Source organism: Zea mays, chromosome 3 (genome assembly GCF_902167145.1).
Source record: "Zea mays cultivar B73 chromosome 3, Zm-B73-REFERENCE-NAM-5.0, whole genome shotgun sequence".
NCBI classification, from domain to species: domain Eukaryota; kingdom Viridiplantae; phylum Streptophyta; class Magnoliopsida; order Poales; family Poaceae; genus Zea; species Zea mays.
Genome location: NC_050098.1, coordinates 84,547,130 through 84,568,279, shown reverse-complemented (window position 1 = coordinate 84,568,279; position 21,150 = coordinate 84,547,130).

The window sequence follows — 21,150 nt, the reverse complement described above, 5'->3', positions numbered from 1 at the left end:
CACCATTCTGCGATGGGTATCCTAGTATTTGGAACTATAGCCCTGTGGGTCCAGAAACCTGGAGTCCAGTTCTAGAGAATGGACGCACGTCCCCTGGGGTGGTCCAGAGTCATGAAGCCGCTTAGCCTGGTCCCGTACCGTAAGCCTACACACTCCACCACTCTGTGATGGGTGTCCTAGTATCTAGAACTATGATTCAGGGGGTCCGACCACATGGCTTGGCTTCCTAGGCCAAGTCCTGCCGGTCCTGTTGCGTAAATCAAAGGATAAAAGATACCAGTTAGTGGGTCCTATGGGTGCACTACTAAAACTTCCTAGCCAAGGCTGTGTGCAAGTCCGGGTCCCAGTCGAGATTACCTCCTGGGGGCCATGTCACCAATTCCTTCTTAATAATACTGGCATCTAGCCTCGACACGTAGAGCCCACATCCCAGGGGGCCAAGTACCAGGGAAGAAGTTGGTAACGACGCACACAGCAAAGGAAAAGTAGCATGCAGATAAGTTGTAATATTGCTTGATAAGTAGTACTTAAAAGTATCTTACAAAATCAAAATATATTACAAGCCGCTTCCCAGCGGGACCCTTGCTTTCTCCCTACAGACCTAGCTACTCATCATCAGCGGGATCCTGCTGGAAGCGCTCGGCCACCGCACCCACATCATCTTGTACGCCCTCCCGGGTGGCGTCTTCGGTGTCGGCCATCGGACCTACGATCACCGGCACCAAGGAGATGGGCGGGTCGTGGCTCTAGAAGCACGTCAGGCTGTACTCTATTACCGACCGGCAGAGTCTGCTTCCCTCGGCCTCCAGGCAGGTGTCGAGGATCTAGTCCAGGCGTTAGAGGCGGTCGGCGGCGGAATCCAGCACCAGGAGCGCATCGGAGATGGACGCCGGCTGCTCCGACACTGGGATGGGGCTCACCCCGGCGGCACCAGTACCGAGCTTGCCACGCTGGCCCAGGCGGCGATACGTTGGACCCCAGCACGATGCTCCGCCCAGAGATCTTCAAGTGTCTTCCTCATCGCCTCCACAGCCTGGGAGCCTGGGGCCACCTGCGTCGCCTGGGCTGCCTGCGCTGCGTGCGCCGCCTCAAACTGGCGGACCCGCTCCCCTAGCATCCGCTCCTTCTCCTCCAGCGCCCGCTCCTTCTCCTCCACCTCGAGCTCATAATCGGCCAGCAGCTTATCCCGCCTCTCAAGCATTTCCTCCCTGAAAGCGAGGTCCTTCTCCTGCCAGGCGAGATCCGTCGCCCGCTTATCCAGGGAGGCATCCTTCTCCTTGAGGCTCTCTTCAGGCAGGGCAATGCTGCTGGCCCTGTCATCAAGCCCCTGCTGCACCTTTCGCAGGTTCTCCACAGCTGCGGTCTGCTGGTCCAGGTGCTCCTCCAGCATCTTGTTGTAGGCATTCAGCTTCGCATGGAGCTCCGTGATGACCTCCTCCCTCTAGTCCAAGTGCACCTCCTTCTTGGCCATCCTCTTTTCCTTCCGGGTCACCTCCAGCTCCTGGGCGAACACCTTCTGGAGGTCCTTTCGGTAGTCCTTGCAGTCCAGCTCAAGCTTGGACCGCTCGAAGGTGAACTGGCAGGACACTACCTTGGTGCGCTCCTCCAGCTGGGTACGCTAGTCGCTGAGGCGCTGGTGTTCGGCCTCAAGCGCCTCCCACTCCTACAGGATCGCCACCCTAGTCTCTTGGAGGGCCTGATGGGCGTGAGACAACACCCGGGAGAGGGGAATCGACGTCGCTTCTGGCTCAGCATCGGATCGGAGCCGCCACCCAAAAATCACCTCCATCTCCTCCGGAGTGGGCGGGGGGTTGGAGCTGGATGCGCCCCCTGCGTCGGCCTCGATAGTGGCGACGGGTGCGGCTAGGGCCTCCTCTGCCGCTGCCAACGGTGTACTCGACGACATCACAGTCGCATGAGGCTGTGGCAGCCGTCGGGGCAGTGGGGACCCCCTCTGCCGCTGCGGCACCTCTTGGTGTTGGCGCCGCTGCAGCCGGATCCACAGCTGGAGCCTTGGGGCTCGGTGGCACTGTCTCGGCGGTAGCAGCCGTAGGTGAGGGAGGCACGACTTTGGACGTAGAGGGAGAAGAGGCCCTGATGAGCAAAGGATGGGTTAATACCCATTGACATGATAACTAGACCAGTGAAGAAATAAAAAAGGGCTACACTTACTTGGGGCCCTGGACCTTCCAGCGACCCTGGAAGCAGGACGTTCGCTGCCCATGTTGCTGCTGTTGATGCTGCTGCTGCCCCTGGGGTGGCGGTGGCGAGCCTGATGGTGGTGGCGGTTGTGGCGGGTATAATGGTGGTGGTGGTGGAGGACTGACGCTCCTCTGCTCGCCCTAGGCCTGGGAGTCGGCCTCCTCGGCCCCGCCAGCTATCCTCTGACGCTTCTAAGGAGGTCCGAATCAATGGGTGGATCCATGACGAAAGACCCGTCGGTGCGGCGCAGTCGGTGTCGCCTCTCTCCCTCCGAGCTCCCGGTGGCACCCAGAGAGGAAGAGCCGCCCGCAGCCCCTTTGCCCTTGTCCGAGGAGCTGGGGGCCGCGGGGGGAGCTCTGGAGCCCGCATCGGCGGGCTGGGAACCTTAGGTCGGTACACCGGGAATATGGATCCCCTGGTGGGGGTCCCGGCCACCGGTTTGGCGGATCGCCACGCCGCTCTCATCGAGGGTCGGCAGCCAGGCCAGCACCGCCGACCGCAGCCCTGGATCATCACAGAGCGACGGAATGCCCTGGGGAGGTATCAAGGATTCGGGGATAAAGGCCTCACCAGTGATCCCCTTCACTAAAACCACTAGCTTCTCCCAGGACAGGTCGGTCCTCGACCCGCGCTGGATCCTGCCAATGTCACTAGGGCCGGTGAACCAGCAACACAGGCGCGACCTCCTGTGCAACGGCATGACTCGGCACTTCAGGAAATCTCCGACCACGTGCATCGAGGTCAGACCACCGGCTGCTAGTTCCTTGATCCTGTCCAGTACGGGCTCGAACTCTGGCGCAAGGGACGGTTTGGCCCTCCATTGCTTCCGGTCGAGTCTTGGTCCGTCGTTCTGCAGGGCAAGGCGGTGGTTGGCCTCAGCACTGACGATCACCCAGTCATTGCGCCAGTTCTCCCACCTCACACTGCCAAGGGTGGCGATGTAGGCCACGGTTGGATCTAACCTCGTCTAGAAATAGTAGGCACCGAGGTGGTCCTTGCCTTTCCCAGACCTCACCAGCATGAAGAAGTGGTGGAAGAGGGAAGTACAGGCCCCTACCCCCACGAACATCTCGCAAAGGTGGACGAAGATGGCCACTTGGAGGATGGAGTGGGGTGTGAGGTGCTAGAGCTGGAGTCCGAACTCCTCCAGCAGCAGCAGGAAGAACGGCGAGATCAGCAGCGCCAACCCACAAGAGAGGTAGGAGACGAAGAGCACGAACTCCCCAGTGGCGAGGTCACCGAGGGGAGTGGTGCCGGCCTGGACCCTCCCGTCGAACGTTGACGTGGTCCATCCGAGCAGGCGGTGCACCACATCGAGCACCTCCTCAGTCTGGAAACGCTCGAGACGAACCAGCGAGGCCATGGCGACTACGGCGGCAGAAAGCAGAAGAGCGCGAGTGCAAAGAGGCGCAGAGGGCTCGGAGACGAAAGGGCACAGCAGTTGGAAATAATGCAGAAGCATGACTGCTGACCGCAGGGTGAATCCCTTCTCAAGGAAGGCTCTCCCACTCACGCCCCAGGAAATCCCGTCTGACGCACACCTAGCACCCGCAGCGACCCAGTCCCCGACATGCGGGCCCGGGTCCGCATGTCATACACCTGGAGTACTGGTCTCCGAGTGCGGAGAAGGCGAACCACCAAACGGGGAACGAACCGCCGCACGACCGCGCGCCGCTTTGGGGCTACTACAGGAAGATATTTTTCAAACCAAGGCGGCGGTAACGAGGCGCCCATTGCATGACCCGATGGAACCGCCAGACGTGGGGCCGTGGGTCAGTCAGCCGCGGGCACAGATGTGGCAGTCGACGTGACCGAGGGCAAACTGACAGCGCATACGTCACCAGATGCACCGAGTTAATGCACCGCGTGCAGAAGGGGCGCCCCAGTCACCAGTCATGCCACGTTGACATGAAGTACAAGTTTTGGCCCCACCTGCAAGCTCGCATCCTCCCTTGAGGTGGGCTCGAGGGCCACTGTCGGTACCCTAAAACAGGGGTACCCCTTACTACAGTGTGAAGGCGCGGTGCCCATGCAGCTACCTCTAGTCGCGTGGTAAACAGCACCCGACCCCACCACATGGTCGACTCCCGGGTCGCCACGCGGCCAGAAAAGACGATATACTCCAGGGTATCAACAGTGAGTCCGGACCCCCATGGGGAAGTGCCAGACCCCTGTAAGTACAGACCGGACCTTCGAGTAAGGTCTAGAACATCCACGGGCGTGCCCGGACCCCTGGGACGGGCCCCGGACCACCCTGTGCAAGGTCCAGGCCACGCACAGCAAGGCCTCAGGACAGAACATGCACGGGCCTTGGACAGGACCCAGGCGGGGGTCCGGTGACGACATGTGTCCAGACCCAGTCTGGTGTGGACCTGTCCGCTTGCGCCACTGCTCCCTGCCCGGGCGGAGATCCGATGCTGCCGTGAGGCCTACTGCGCGTGATGTAAGCCGACGGGCGGAGCCTGACGTAAGGCCTCCGGGTTACACGGCCCCTGCATTTATTGCGGATAAGGCATGCTGCCTATCTGTCCCGTTGACAGGCGATGTGCCGCCTCAACATTTAATGAGCCCTGTCCATTCCGTTGGCAGGGATGTGCCGCCTCGGCATTTAATGTTCCCTGTCCACTCCACTGGCAGGCGGCATGCCTGTCCATTCTGTTGGCAGGCAGTACGCGCCGTGCTGCGGAGTGCACTGAGCTCATCATCACTCGTACATTGCTAGGGAAGCTTCCGCTGCACGCCAATGCTACGCAGACCGCAGATATCAGGGCACAAGGAGATTGCGCTGGCCCCTCCTCATCTTAGGATTTAGGGCGGGTGGATTCCGCCACTCGGCCAGAGATTTCCTCTTCGACAAGCTTAATGCGCTTAGTACCTAGCAACTTTACCTGAAATATGGGCAAGAGGGGGAGCGGCAGTGGTGGCAGCTCATGTTAACATTGGGACGTATTCTTGGCTAAGGTACCTCGCCTAGAGGGCCTCCACACTGACTTGGAAACCTTAGCAGGTTGCTTTGTATTAAGTGCATTTTGTGAAAACCTCATAGTGGATCCCTAGCCATTCACCTCGGTAGTGTTAAAGGGTCCGTACAACCCAGGCTAGATGGGATACACGTCTTGTGGTTAAAGTTGTACCATCTATGCAAAGTGCAAAACTGATATGTCAGTCGTGCTCATGGTTAAGAGCAACCTGGACCCTCACATGATAATTGAACTTAAAGATGGACGATAAATTAAGATCTGATGATCCGCCAATGGTTTGCTTAAGTGGTTTCACTTAAGTGTTTTTGATATACTCTTTTACCTTTGTTTAATTGGGATACTTGGGATACACACTTATTAGTAAGACAGGTGTTGCTAATATATTATTGACCAACTAAAATGCTTACCGCTTAACCTTATCCTCACCTTGTTAAACTTGCATTAATTTTTCCCCCACTTGCAGAGCCCCGACCATAAGTGAGCTCAGCCTTGCTAATATTTTGATCAGAGGGTGATGAAGAAGGCATTCATGGAGATTTCGATGAATACTGAGTCTAACGATGCGCCGGTCATCTTCCAGTGGGAGATTACCATGTTATTTCCACTTTAATTTGATGATACTGTTTAAGATACTATTGTATGGATGTTGTAATAAAGACTACTCTACTCTCTTTACACCTTTATTGCATTGTCTTTTGATATACTACACTTGTTACGTCAACATATGTGTGGAAAATGGATCTTGGCACACATATGCTATGCATTCGGTTTTGCCCCTAGAACCGGGTGTGACAGAAGTGGTATCAAATGTAACACCCCTAGTGTTACTGTTACTAAAACTTGAGCAAAACATCATAAGCATTGGCATATCATGTGTTTGTCACACCTAGAGTGCATTCACTAGGCAAAAATTTCAAACAAGTTGTATTGATATGACCTTTTGTGGATAAAACCCTAGAGTAGGGTTCCTAACCCTATATTGGTATTAATAGAGCAAACAAGGCTTAAATAGGAGAAAACTTTAAAACTCAATTGAAACAACCATATAATGTCACCATGAATAGACATACATGGTATTTGAAAGGGAATTAGGCTTACACCTATTTCTCAATTAATTTTGGTGGTTGAATTGCCCAACACAAATAATTGGACTAACTAGTTTGCTCTAGTCTATAAGTTATACAGGTGCCAAAGGTTCACAAAAAGCCAATAAAAAGACCAAGAAAAAGGTTCAACAAAAAGAGAAAGGGATAACCGAAGTGTGCCCTGGTCTGGCGCACCGGACTGTCCGGTGCACCAGGGGACTTCAAGCTGAACTCAACGCCTTCGGGAATTCTCAGAGGCGCGCCGCTATAATTCACCGGACACTGTCCGGTCTGTCCGGTGCTCCAAGGAAGAGCGACTCTGAACTCGCCAGCTTCGGGAATCCGCTCCGCTAAAATTCACCGGACTGTCCGGTGAGTCACCGGACACTGTCCGGTGCACACCGGACTGTCCGGTGTGACAGAGGAGCAACGGCTACTTCAAGCGCAATGGTCGTCTACAACGCATTAAATGCGCGCCAGCGCGCGCAGAGGAGCAGAGCACGCGCGGGTGGCACACCGGACATCCTACAGGGCGTGTCCGGTGCACCACTGGACAGCCAGGCGGGCCCACCAGTCAGAGCTCCAATGGTCGAACCCTAACGGCCTGGTGACGTGGCTAGCGCACCGGACACTGTCCGGTGCGCCCATCAACTGCAGCCTTCACCAAACGGCTAGTTTGGTGGTTGGGGTTATAAATACCCCCAACCACCCCACATTCAAGTAATCCAAGTTTTCCACCTTCCAACTACTTACAAGAGCTAAGCATTCAATACAAGACACACCAAAGTAATCAAATCCTCTCCCAATTCCACACAAGGCTTTAGTGATTAGTGAGAGAGATTTGTTGTGTTCTTTTGAGCTCTTGCGCTTGGATTGCTTCTTTTTCTCATTCTTTCTTGAGATCAAACTCACTTGTAATTGAGGCAAGAGACACCAATCGTGTGGTGGTCCTTGTGGGAACTTCGTGTTCCAATTGATTGAGAAGAGAAGCTCACTCGGTCCAAGGGATCGTTTGAGAGAGGGAAAGGGTTGAAAGAGACCCGGTCTTTGTGACCACCTCAACGGGGAGTAGGTTTGCGAAAACCGAACCTCGGTAAAACAAATCCTTGTGTCTCACTCTTTATTCGCTTGCGATTTGTTTTAACACCCTCTCTCGGACTCGCATTATATTTCTAACGCTAACCCGGCTTGTAGTTGTGATTAAGTTTATAAATTTCAGATTCGCCCTATTCACCCCCCCTCTAGGCGACTTTCAATTGGTATCAAAGCGTGGTGCTTCATTAGAGCCAAACCGCTCGAATATGTCGGGAGATCACGCCAAGAGGGAGATGGAGACCGGCGACAAGCCCACTACAAGCCACGGGAAGGATTCATCGGAAGAGTCCCGCAACAAGGGGAAGGGGAACGAAAAGAAATCCTCTTCCCACAAGTCGCATCGGAGTGGGGACAAGAAAAAGAAGATGAGGAAGGTGGTCTACTACGAGACCGATTGTGGCGGAACCGCCCGAATTATTCCAGCTTAAGTGCCCAAGTCGCACCCTTAAGGGCAGCAACACTGTTGGAACTTGCTCTCAGCAGCAAGGAGGCCAACAAGGGTGAACGGTGGTGACAACAGGGTTACGTGCTCGGGGGCAATAGCTCTGTTGATCTAGCCCCTCACGGGCACTGTGCGGGGGTATTTATAGGTATCTGAGTGCCCAGCGCCTTGTGTTAAGGACGCATGTGCCCTCAGACACCTAGTTTGTCCCCAGAATATTCCCATAAAGCAGGGTTACAAGCTGTAATTACAAGAATGCCTTTACAAACTAGGCCCGTAACACAAAGGCGGCCACGCGGGGCCCGTTACAATGGGCCAGATCACACGTGGGCCTCAGAGCAGGACGAGGCCGTGCTGCGGGGAGACGTCACCGCAGGCCTTCGTCTGGTGCTGAATGAAGCGAAGGGTGTCCCTGCCCGTTTTGTCTTTGTCAGACCAGCGACTGCAGCGAAAGGCGACGAGCGAAGGGTGGCGTCTTTGCCTTCGCCCCAACATTTGCCCTCCGAGGGACCAGTTCGACAAAGTCACCTGGTGCCGAAGACGCCGCTAGATGGCGGAGACGCTGCCCTCGCTCGAAGTGGTTCCGCGGGGGTTTTCGATGTGACCGTTGATGGACGGCGTACTGTTGGATTGTGGGTTTCCCGAAGCGCCGCGCCCTGTCGGATTGCGGGTTTCCCGAAGAGCCGCGCCCTGCCTATAAAAGGGGGCGGGGGCCGGTGCTTTTTGAACTTTGCCTTCTGCGCTCCGCGAAAACCCTAGCCGCCCGCCGTCTTGCTGCTCGTCTGCCCGCCGTGCTCTTGATCGCCGGAGATCTGGCTCGAGTGAAGCAGACCGCCCGCCGCCGCCGACGGTACGTAGCAATGCCGTCCTCTTCTTCTTCCGCCGACACCACGCCGCCGACGGCCGCCTCGTCTGAGGAGACGTTGAGTAGCTTGATGGTGGAGGAGTTGCGCGCCGGCGACTCTGTTGATTTTGGTGTGTCACGGATGACGTCAGCCCGCGTCGAAGATATGCAGCGGTTGGGCTACTTTGGCGGCGGAGTTGCTCGTGCTCCGGGGACGGAGGAAGTCCCCGAGCCGGAGGGTGAGTTGGTCGTTTTCGAGGTGTTCTTCGCCGCCGGTCTCCGCTTGCCTGCGCACCGGTTTGTTGGCGAAGTCCTGCGTAGATTCAACGTTCAAATACATCAGCTGACACCGAATGCCATGGTGGCGCTGGCGAAGTATGTCTGGGCGACGACTTCGTACGGCGGACAGCCGTCGGTTGAAGTTTTTGCGAAGAATTATTGTTTGCATTGGCAGAAGAGGATGGTTGGGGACGGAGTTGCCCAGTTCGGGTCATGCACATTCACGCCGAAGACCGGCAAGACCACAATGCCAGTAGTGGAGTTGGTTCCGTGCGCCCGCAACAAGTGGGGCAATTGGAATGAATTTTGGTTTTACGTTGCTGAGGGTGCTGTCGAAGACCATGAGGGACTCCCCGTGTCTGAGATGTGCTCTCATTATTACTCTGCGTATCCGCCCTTTGAAGTGGCAGAAGAGGATGCAGACGAAGGGGCCCTTCGATGCGCCGCCGGTCAGAGCAGTGGGCGTGATTTAGTTGAAGAGTTCGTGGCGTACGGGGTCTGGCCCTTGGCGCACGGCTGGGCGTTGGGCGAAGTGTGCCCTCGCCAGATGCCTTTTCACGGAGGAAGGGTGGTGCGAAGTCCTGCCTTCGCACTGAATTTGCGAAACCGCGACCCGGCCGCCTTTGTGCGTGATGCGGAGGACTTGGCGGTGCGGCTCGTGGGACGTTACGTGCCGAGGACGGAAGGCCAGCGCAGCTTTGATATCCGCGGGTCAAATGACCGTTTGAACAGGGTCTTCGAATTAAATCAATTGCCGTACGACGGCTATCCCGGTCAAGACGAAGCGGACCGCTGTGGGAAGAAACCGGCGGCGGAGGCTAGAGACGACCCTGCGCCGGCGGCCGCCCCTTCCTCGAAAAAGAGAAAATTAGGTACTGCGATGGGAGGACTTGGGGTGTCTGACAGTTTTGCTAGAGAGTTGATGAGGACGTGTGCGGCCCCGGGGGAAAGGATGTCTTCGCCCGAGCTCCGGGAGTCTTCAGCTCGGATGCTGAGGGTTACCGGGGGCTGCTGCCTAGAAATGTTCCTATCCCCTGCGCGGCTGAGGAGGACTGTTTTACATCTCGTATGGTTCATCAGTGGAGAGTTTTTACTTACGGGCGAAATATCGGTGCTGTTGTGTGGGCAGTGATGGACAAGGATCGCCAAGGTGCGGCGCAAAAATGCCAGGCGACTGTCAGGCTGCATGAAGCTAGGCCGAAGAGGCAGCGGGGGGCTCCGAAGGCTGCGGCCTCCGGCGGAGGCAAGCCGCCGCTGGCGGCGAAGGCGGGCGCCTCTGCACCTAGCAAGGCACCGGAGGCAACGGCGGGCGCTGGAGGCTCCAAGTCAACGAAGGTGGTGCCGCCGGCCAGCGGAGTGGCGGAGGCCTCGAAGGCGGCCCGAGCGTTGCCGTTGTCGGGCAAGCGCGTTGCCGACTTCGGCACCGATATTACTGTAGACGACTATCTTGGTGGTAAGTCTTTGGCCTGTTATTATTATATATATATATATTTTTTAATTCGAAGATGCGTTGCAGGGTCGGACGAGGGGCAGCTTGCTATGGTTGCGCCTGGCGCGGAGACCGCGACGGCGGCCATAGTGCCGAGGGCGAGGGGCGAGGCCCTTGGCGCCGGAGGCGAGGTGTCGGCCCTCGCGGTGGTTAGGGACGAGGCGAGCGCAGCGACCCGCCGGCTGAAGGGAGTGACGGAGGCGCTGAGTCAGGCGACGGAGGCGCTGAGTCAGGTCCGCTGAGTTATACTCTCTCCCCCACCTCTTTCTTTTGGGGCAACGGCCTTACGTGTGCTCTGCAGGTGGCTGACATCGCCAGCCGTACTGCATCGGGGGCCCTCACGGCAGCTGTGTCCGCCGAAGTCGAGAGACTTCGGACACAACATGCTGATGCTGTCCGTGAGAAATCGGCCTCCGACAGCAAGTGCCGTAAGCTGACGGACAGGGTGGCCACCCTGGAGAGGGAGAAGGCCGACCTCCGGCGCCAACTGGCGGCGGAGAGGAGGGAGGCAAACGAGGCCATCGCCAAGGAGCAGGCTGCGCAGGCGGAGGCCAAACTGGCGCGGGAGGAGGGCAATCTTGCCAAGGAGCTCGCCGAACATCTGCAGGAGCGGCTTACCGCCCTGGAGAGCCCCGCGAAGGGGGCCGAAGCCGCGATGCGTGCGGAGGCTGAACGGACGCGCACTCAGCTTACGGATACATATCGCGAGCTGGGCGCGCGGACCGGCGACTTCGAGGTGCCGGACCGAGAGCCCGGGCTCCGCTGTCTGCAATGGGTGCAGGAGGAGCTGCAGGAACTCCCCACTGTTGTGGGGGGGTTGATGTCGTACGCCTCCCTGGTCACCTGAGAGGGGGCGATGAACGCACTCTCCCGCGAAGGGTGCCGGCACTTCGAGGTCTTCGACCAGGCAGATGAAGATTTTGAGCAAGATGTCTATAAGGTCGAAGACCCTGTTGTGAAGGAATCTGCCGGGGCCCTCTACGACCGGATGTGGGGTCTGCATGGTTGTGAAGTGGTCAGGGAGCGGGCCGAGACTGCGAGGGCTCAGGTAACGTTGTTGTTTGCTTGGCGTTTGCTGTATGCGGGCTGTGCGTGTGTTTGCTGAATTTGTGTGTCTTGTCCTAGGCGGAGCGCGGCGAGCGGGTGGACGACTTCGGGGCTCTGAACAGCGAGCTGCCAGACTCGGAGCCGACCCTTGCGGAGGCTGTGACTGGGGTCGCCCTGGAGCCAACCCCGGAGACCGCAGCGATCACGACGGCTGCCTCCACATCCGCTGCGGCCGGCGAAGACCTGCCCCCGAAGGTGGCCGAAGGCGCCCCTGATGCCCCCGCAGCTGCTGTGCCGAGTGCTGAAGATCCCGTGGCGGTGGCGGCGGAAACAACGGCGGAGGCAGCGGCGGGACCAACGGCGGGTCCAACGGCGGAGGCTCCCGCAGCGTCAGGGCCTTCGCAGGTGGCGTAGTGGTTGTTTAGGGTTGGGGAATTTTTGGATGTTGTGCTGAATTTTGGTTGCTGCGCAGGTTCAAGATTTTGGGCCTGCGCACGCAACCGCTACTACTGAGTTTTTGGCGGCTTCGACCGCGGAAGGTGGGAATGAATATGGTGGGTTTGCATCTGAGTTTTTTGATTTTACCGACTCCGGGAGCTCGGTTGAGTGGACTGAGGAGTCGTCGGAGGAGGACTTGGATTATTTTGCGGCCTTGGACGTGGCTGCGGCGGAGGCTTCGCCACACGCCGCGGACGCGCCAGACGTGCCAGGCCCTAGCACCGGGCGCCGCCGACGAAGGGCGGTTGCAAAACGTAGGGTTAGCGTGGAGGAGGGGGCTCGGCTTCGTGTGAGTAGGGCTGGTCGTCAGGAACTGTTGTCTTTGCCGGCCGCTGTGAGTACAGGGGAAAGGGAACTGCGAAGTCTTTTTGCGGGTGAGGAGCTTAGGATAATGTTATTTAATTATAGAGAGATGGGAATTATTCCTAAGGTTGAGCCGATGTAGAGTGTGGTGCCCTCGCTTGTATATGTGTAGAGGTTTGTACGATGAAGTTGTGTGCCCTCGCGTGCCTGTGCTTGCGAGGACGTTGTGTGCCTTTGTCTGGTATGGTTGGTTATGCTGTGCTGTTGTGATTATAGTCGTTCTTAGCACGGATGGTTTGATGCTATTGCTTCTGCTTTTGTTGTACTAGTTCGGCTGCGCCCTTAGGCGGCTTCTGCGCGGAGTCTTTGCGATAGACTTCGGGTTTTTTCGCACTTGTTGTGCTAGTCCGGCTGCACCCTGAGGCGACTTCTGCGCGGATAGTCTTCACGATAGACATCGGATTTTTTCGCACTTGTTGTGCTTAGTCCGGCTGCACCCTTAGGCGACTTCTGCGCGGATAGTCTTCGCGATAGACATCGGATTTTTTCGCACTTGTTGTGCTTAGTCCGGCTGCACCCTTAGGCGACTTCTGCGCGGATAGTCTTCGCGATAGACATCGGATTTTTTCGCACTTGTTGTGCTTAGTCCGGCTGCACCCTTAGGCGACTTCTGCGCGGATAGTCTTCGCGATAGACATCGGATTTTTTCGCACTTGTTGTGCTTAGTCCGGCTGCACCCTTAGGCGACTTCTGCGCGGATTTGTCGCACGCGAGGGTGGCTAGCGCTTAGCCTCGCGGTGACTTCGAATTGGTCGAATGCCGAAGACCGTTGTCGCGGTCTTTTTTCGACATGTTTTTGCTGGGGATTTTTCTCACATATATTACATGGCTCCGCCTCGTTAAAAACCTCACCCCCCGAGAGGAAAAGAGTGTGGGCCGGTACAAGATTGTTTGCGGCGAATTACAAGGGCGAAATCAGCCCTAAATGGGTCAAACAAAAAATTTGCGAAGGTTGTCGATGTTCCAGGAGTGCTCCAGGTCCTCGCCATTTGGCGTTGTGAGCCTGTAAGCGCTGGGGGAAGCTTTTGACTTGACTATGAAGGGGCTCTCCCACTTGGGCTCCAACTTGCCCCTGGACTCCGTCCGAGCTGTTCGGACGAGTACGAGGTCCCCCTCGCTGAACTCCCTCGGGATGACTGCGTGGTCGCGCCATGCTTTGGTCTGGGCTTGGTATTTGTTTAGGGCCTGTAGGGCGAAGACCCGGTCTCCGTCAATGAGATCTTTTGAAGTTGGCTCGTCCACGTCGGGGACGGCTGACGGAACTGTACGCGGAGACCCATGCTTTATTTCTTGCGGGGTCATTGCCTCCGATCCATATAGAAGGCGGAAAGGAGTGAACCCGGTCGCCCTGCACTCAGTTGTGTTTAGCGCCCAGACTGCCTCCGGTAATAAATCGGTCCATCTGCCTTTTTTTTCATCGAGGAGCATCTTTTTGACAGCTGTGAATATTTTCCCATTGGCACGCTCCACGACCCCGTTGGACTGCGGGTGATAGACTAAAGCGAAGGCAAGCTTGGTGCCGATGGAGAAACAAAAATCCTTGAAATCTTGGCTGTCGAACTGCTTGCCGTTGTCAACTGTTAGCTCGGACGGTACTCCGAAGCGGCAAACGATGTTCTGCCAGAAGAATTTTTGGGCAGTCTTTGATGTGATTGTGGAAACAGCCCTCGCTTCAATCCATTTGGTGAAGTATTCGACGGCTACGAAGGCAAACTTAAGGTTCCCCTGAGCGGTGGGCAGGGGCCCGACGATGTCTAGGCCCCAGCGCTGGAGAGGCCATGTATGGGCAATCAGCTTTGTATATTGCGAGGGGTTGCCTGACCGAGGAGAGAACTTCTGGCAGGCTTCGCAGGACCTTGTGACCCGATTTGCGGCGCAGATCATTGTGGGCCAGTAAAACCCTTGTCGGATCACCTTGGCAGCCAGGGCCCTTGGCCCTGCGTGCGAGCCGCACGTGCCACTGTGGACTTCGCGAAGGATCTGCATGCCTTCGGTTTTCGTGACGCATTTAAGCATTGGCTGACTGACCCCTTTCTTGTATAATTGGCCCTCAATCAGTGCGAAGTCCCGGCTTCGATGTCTGAGGCGCTTTGCCTCACTGACGTCAGTTGGATGATAGTACCCCTGTAGGAACAGGGTTATTGGTGCCCGCCAGTCTTCGGTCATGATTAGGTTGACTATACGGTGGCCCTCGCTATCATTAGTTATTTGGAGCCCTTCGGGGCTCCGGACGGCAGGCGTGCCGATGGTGTGAAAGAACACGTCGGAAGGCAAGGGCTCGCCCCTGGCGGCAGCCTTGGCCAATGCGTCGGCCTCCTCGTTCTTGGCCCTATCCACATGCTGCAAGGTGAATCCCTTGAACTGTCTCTCGAGACTTCGGATAGCCGCGAGGTATTGCATGAGCGCGGGGTCCTTTGCTGCATAGTCTTTCTCGATCTGGCCGGCAACTATCTTGGAGTCTGTCTTGATGATACATGTGGTGACTCCGAGGGCCCTTAGCTTGCGGAGGCCGAGGATAACCGCTTCATACTCTGCGATGTTGTTTGTGCATCTGTCGGATTTCAGAGCGAAGCTGAGGCGTGCTGCATATCTGTGTTTGACTCCGGTTGGTGAGGTGACGATTGCAGCGACGCCTGCCCCCGCATGGCACCATGCGCCGTCGCAATGGATGGTCCAGACCTTTTCTGTGGACGGGTCCGGCTGTGCTACTGGCCCAGTCCAGTCGACGACGAAGTCTGCCAGGACTTGCGACTTGATGGCTGTCCTGGGCTCGAAGCTGATGTGGTAGCCGGAGAGTTCGGCTGCCCACTTGGCAATCCTCACTGATGTCTCCGGGTTTCTGAATAGTTCGCCGAGCCCCCTGTCAGAGGTGACTCGGACCTTGAATGCTTCAAAGTAATGGCGCAGTTTGCGCGAGGACATAACAACTGCGTAGGCGATCTTCTCCAGCTCTGTCATGTTGCATTTGGACGGTGTCAGGACTTCGGAGACATAGTAAATAGGGCACTGTCTGACTGTGCCTTCAACAGTCTGCTCCTGCACTAGTGCCGCGCTGACCGCGTGCGGCGAAGCCGCGACATAGAGCAATAGGGGGAGCGAGGAGTCGGGGCTTGTGAGGATGGCCAGCTCCGATAAGTACTGTTTTAATGAGGCGAAGGCCGCTGCTTGCTCCGGCCCCCAAGCGAAGTCTTTCGCACCGCGAAGTGTTTTGAGGAAGGGGAGACTTCGCTCGGCGGACCTGGAGATGAATCTGTTGAGAGCGGCCAATCTGCCTGTCAGACGCTGGACGTCCCTGACGGACTGCGGAGGCGACATGTCGACGATGGCCTGGATCTTGGTTGGGTTGGCCTCGATGCCGCGGTGTGACACCAGGTAACCCAATATCTTGCCCTGGCGAACACCGAAGACGCACTTTTCCGGGTTCAGGCGGAGTCGTGCATCTCGCATGTTCGCGAATGTCTCGGCGAGGTCGGCGAGGTGGTCCTCCTTATTCTTGCTGGCGACGATGATGTCGTCCACATATGTAAATATGTTTCTACCGACCTGCCCTTCGAGTACTGTTTTGGTGTTGCTGGTGTGGTGGTGGGGGTGGAGGAGGTACAATTTGTACTTCCTGATGGTGTTGGTAAGCGTGGTGCGGTGGATGCGGAGCGGGAGCGTGGATATATGGTGGAGGGGGTGGCTGGTAATTATGCGCGACAATTCTGGGATTGTCGGCTGGCTGCGCCCGCGCCATTTTGTCTCTGGTGGCCTTCGTCTCGGGGCAGTCTTTGGTTTGGTGGGCGCAGTCTTCGCCATGGAAAAGGCAGTAGAACCGGCGCGGCGGCTGCGCGCGCCCTCGGCCCCTGCCACGAGTTCCGTTTCCGCAGCCTTGGGGGGGATATTCCTGGCGACGAGGGGGGTCAGCAGCAGGCTGCTGGTTTGCGATGTTGTGCACTTGCTGTTGACTGCGGCCATCTCGACCGGAGTCTAGTTGCGGAGTCCTCGTCCATGTGCGGCTGGACTGCGGGGCATCTTTGGGCTTCCGCTGTGACTCAACTTTGCGCTGGTGGAGCTCTTCGGATTTGGCATATTTTTCAAAGAGCTGATATAGCTCCTGAAGGTTCTTGGGTGGATCTCTGATACAGTGGCTGTAGAGGACGCCGGCCCGAAGGCCACTGATGGCGTAGTGGATAGCGATCTGATCATCGACGGAGGGCAGCTGTGACTTGAGTGTTAAGAATTTGCGGTAATACTCCCGCAGAGTCTCCTTTTCCAGCTGTTTGCAGAGCGAGAGCTCGGCCAAAGCATCGGTGTCTGGACGGTACCCTTGGAAGTTGAGAAGGAACTTGTCCCTGAGACTTCTCCACGAATCAATGGACAGCGGAGGCAATCTGGTGAACCAGGTGAGTGCTGGGCCCTCTAGGGCGATGATGAAAGACTTCGCCATTGTGGCGTCGTCCCCTCCGGCGGATGCAACGGCGACTTGATAACTCATTATGTATTGCGCCGGATCGGTGCTGCCGTTGTACTTGGGATATGCCCCTGCTCGGAAGTTAGCTGGCCAAGGCGTCACTTGCAGGTGTGGCGCCAGGGGACTTCGCTCGTCGAGGTAGTTGACCCCTTGGAATGGCGCGTCGTGCTGGAAGGCGTAGTCATGCTGGGGGAAACGCGGGTTCTCCGGCTGCGCCCGGTGTTGCAGGGGTGGGCCATGCTGCAGGCCGAGGTGGCCTTCGCGCGTGTCTTCCGGTTGTGCGCGCTGCTGGAGGGGTGGCTCTTGTTGTAGACCGAGGTGGCCTTCGCGCTGCATCAGCGCGATCTCGCGCTCGAGGTCTTGGGCCTTCTGCTCCTCGTCGCGTATCATTTGCCGCACCTTGGCTAGTGCGGACACACGCTGGCGCTTGGCTTCCAGTATCTCTTTCTGCCTCTGGAGATTGCGGTTCTTGAGGCGCAGGGCGCGCAGCTGTAACTGTTCTTCTGTTGAGACGCCGAGGACCTCGCCGTCCTCGGTGAGATCCGCGACCTCCAGTGGGGCGAAGCCTGGGGGCGGCTGCGATTGTCCTTCGGGCCCGCAGGTGTGGAAGGTGTCGTCTTCGCAGGTGCGGGGAATGTTGTCTTCAGTGGGCTCTTGGTGGGTGGATTGGGTGAGGGCGAGGGCCTTGCCCTTTCTTGTGGCTAGCAGTGCTGCCTTCGCAGCCTCGTCAGCCTTCGGGTTAGCTCTCTTGGGTGCCATCGCGGGTGGTCTTGTCGTAGCACGAACGGTGGGCGCCAAATGTTGGAACTTGCTCTCAGCAGCAAGGAGGCCAACAAGGGTGAACGGTGGTGACAACAGGGTTACGTGCTCGGGGGCAATAGCTTTGTTGATCTAGCCCCTCACGGGCACTGTGCGGGGGTATTTATAGGTATCTGAGTGCCCAGCGCCTTGTGTTAAGGACGCATGTGCCCTCAGACACCTAGTTTGTCCCCAGAATATACCCATAAAGCAGGGTTACAAGCTGTAATTACAAGAATGCCTTTACAAACTAGGCCCGTAACACAAAGGCGGCCACGCGGGGCCCGTTACAATGGGCCAGATCACACGTGGGCCTCAGAGTAGGACGAGGCCGTGCTGCGGGGAGACGTCACCGCAGGCCTTCGTCTGGTGCTGAATGAAGCGAAGGGTGTCCCTGCCCGTTTTGTCTTTGTCAGACCAGCGACTGCAGCGAAAGGCGACGAGCGAAGGGTGGCGTCTTTGCCTTCGCCCCAACAAACACACTTAAACAGGAATAACCCATCAGTCCCTCGGATCTAGTCCGATAAAGCCACTTACCAGAATCGAATACCACTAGCTCACTCGAAGGTGAGGCACAGAGAGATACAATAAAACATAATACCACAAATTTAATAAGTATCATTAGTGATTACATTGTCGGAGTTTCAGAAGTAATAACCATAAATTTTAATGCAGCGGAAATAACTAACGGAGAAGAATCAAGTAACATGGCGAAGCCTGGCCACACTACTCCTCCTGGTCCTCTCCTGCGGAAGCAGTAACCCACTCGACCGTCTGTCCCAGAGGCAGGGACGAAGGCCAAGTCACACCATCAACCAATCATCCTAAAGAGTGCCTACAAAAATTATGTCACAAGCAAGGCTGAGTATACTAATACTCAGCTAGACTTACCCGGTGTGAGGAGTCTACTCCTCTACCTCTAGACATGCAGCTGTTTGGCTGAGGGGTTTGGTTTGCCAAAAGCACTAGCTGAGTCTAAAATCAAGTTTTAGCTTTTCAAGTTTTAGTATGATCCTTTTTAAACTAGATGAGTACCTAGCTACTCATACATGATATCAAACATTTTTAAGCAATCAACATCTTATATCAACTCATCATCTTTTCACTTGTTACTCAATGCAGTACAATGGATCAAGCAGTCTCATTAGCTGCGAGAAGCAGACGATTCGAATCGAGTTTTTATCCTTGCAAGGTAAACCTAAACACACGACATGCAGGGGCACTCCGTCCCCACACATATCAACCGTCCCCATCGATTCCCTGGCAACAGAAAGGGGCTCACCGCCTTGGCGTACAATGCCTCACTGACCCCGACTGGCCGTCGTGCAGTGACCGCACTTGTACCCACCATAACCGGAATGGGAGACCTCGTCTCAGATCGCGTGAGGAGGGCAATCTGCGGGCAGGTTCACTCAGGTACTAGGCTTACCGATTTACCATATTTCTCGGCATGTGTTTAGTACGTTCAAACGCTTGACACAGGTATCCGCACGTTAATCCTTATTCCAATTTCTCATCTCGTAGACCACGCATCCCCATGGATCCGTGTCCACAGACCATCATCATTCTGTTATCGAAGTGGATACAACCAATTCCTGATCTCGCGCGAGTGCTAGAAAAATCACTCGACTTCTACCGAGATCCCTAATTATTAAAGCAGCTACTCGACCTAGCATACTAGTATCCATCTCAAAGGAATCCTGAGTTCATGCAACTAGGGTTTCAGGCAACTCCTACACTTAAGTGCACAGTACAAGCCTACAAACATTAAGTGTAGTAAAATAGCATATATAAACGATTATGCATAAACCGGGGCTTGCCTTTAATTTAACACTTAGGTAGTGTTTGCTGGGGGAGGGTACTCGCTCGGTGAGCATCCACTGGTCAAGTCCACCATCCTTCAGTACGTCCACCAACTGCATCTTGTGGTTGGCACCACATCACTTGCACGGTCGTCACCTCTCGGTCCTAAATGAGATGCAGGATGCATATGTATGAATACAATGAAAAATATTACAAGCTATATAAATACATGGTAGCAAACTAACATTTAATTGTAAGACACCGCAACGACTATACGCAAGCGCTAGCTATTCGTATGTTATCGGCGTTCATCATTAACACCATTAAAGAGATGACAACATTTTATTTATTTACGCAACATGACCACGATATCACAAGTACACGCATTTACTACGCTCACCTTAATCGTTCATTTGTTCTTCTATTGACCGTACAAGAGCAACCAATACAACGTAAGTTTAAATAGGACCTAGGCATTCATGTCTATGAACTCCTATATCACAATCAAATAGAGAAGAAACATATAAAACAGGACACTTAGGCAATATTAAGCTTAGTCATGGCAAGTCTACATTTATTTAAGTGCTAACCAAACATTTTTAGCCAAACGGGTGAACTAACAATCAAATGAGCACTAGCAGAATTTTTAGACAGCAATACAGCAGTTGCTTGTTTTAATCATAACTCTTCAATGGTTAGTCCAAAAATATCAAACTAGGATTTTCTGGAAAGCTTAAAAAGTGCTCTACAACTTTGGTATTGTCATCACGACCTGATTAAACACTTAGCAAGGTCGAATTGTGCAAATACAGCAGCTCTGTCTAGATTTGGACAGATTCAGACTTGCAGCTTCAAAAATTCACAACAAAAGATTCAGACATCCAAACAAAGTGATCCTAGACTTTCTGGAAAGCTAATTAAATGTTCTACAAATTATTTATAAACATCCCTGGCTGGTTTAGCATGTATCAAGGGTAAAATACACCATGAAAGTTGTGCTGTCCAGAACTGGACAGATTCAGTCTTCAGACTTTAAACATCAATAACTTAATCTTCAGACCACCAAAAATAGTGATCCAAGACTTTTTGGAAAGCTTGGCAATTGCACTACATAACTTTTATAATCACCCAGAAGTGATTCTGTGTTTAACTGAATCAAACAACGCAGTTTTCAAAACCTGTTCTGACGGTGGACAGAACACAGCAACCAAGTTGTAAAATTCATAACTCTTAAACCGTCAGGCCTTTAGTTACGAAATTTTAACACAAGCAAGATCAAAAAAGCATCTACAACTTTCTTATAACGACCATGAACAGGTGGCAATATTAAATTGAGAAAACAGTGCAGTTTCTGAAATCTGTACAGAATTTGGACACATTCAGTTACTGAATTTGTAAAAAGCACAACTCCTAAACTGTTAGACCTGTGGCTGTCAAATTTTAACACAAGTAAGATGATAAAGTTATCTACAACTTTCTTGTGACCACCCATAACTAATTTCAAGATTAACTTAAGCAACCATTGCAATCTCTGAAATCTGTTCAGAGATTCGACAGATTCAGGTGCTGGGCTTGTGAAAAGCACAACTCCTAAACAATCAGATTTATGGCTGTCAAATTTCAGTACAAGCAAGATAATCATGTTATCTACAACTCTTCTATATGACTTTTCTACAGAAAACATGATTTGGTTTATCAAACAAACAGCACAACAAAAACAGTGCGTGCAGTCCAAAACAACAATCAATGAAATTCAGCTTCTATATAATTC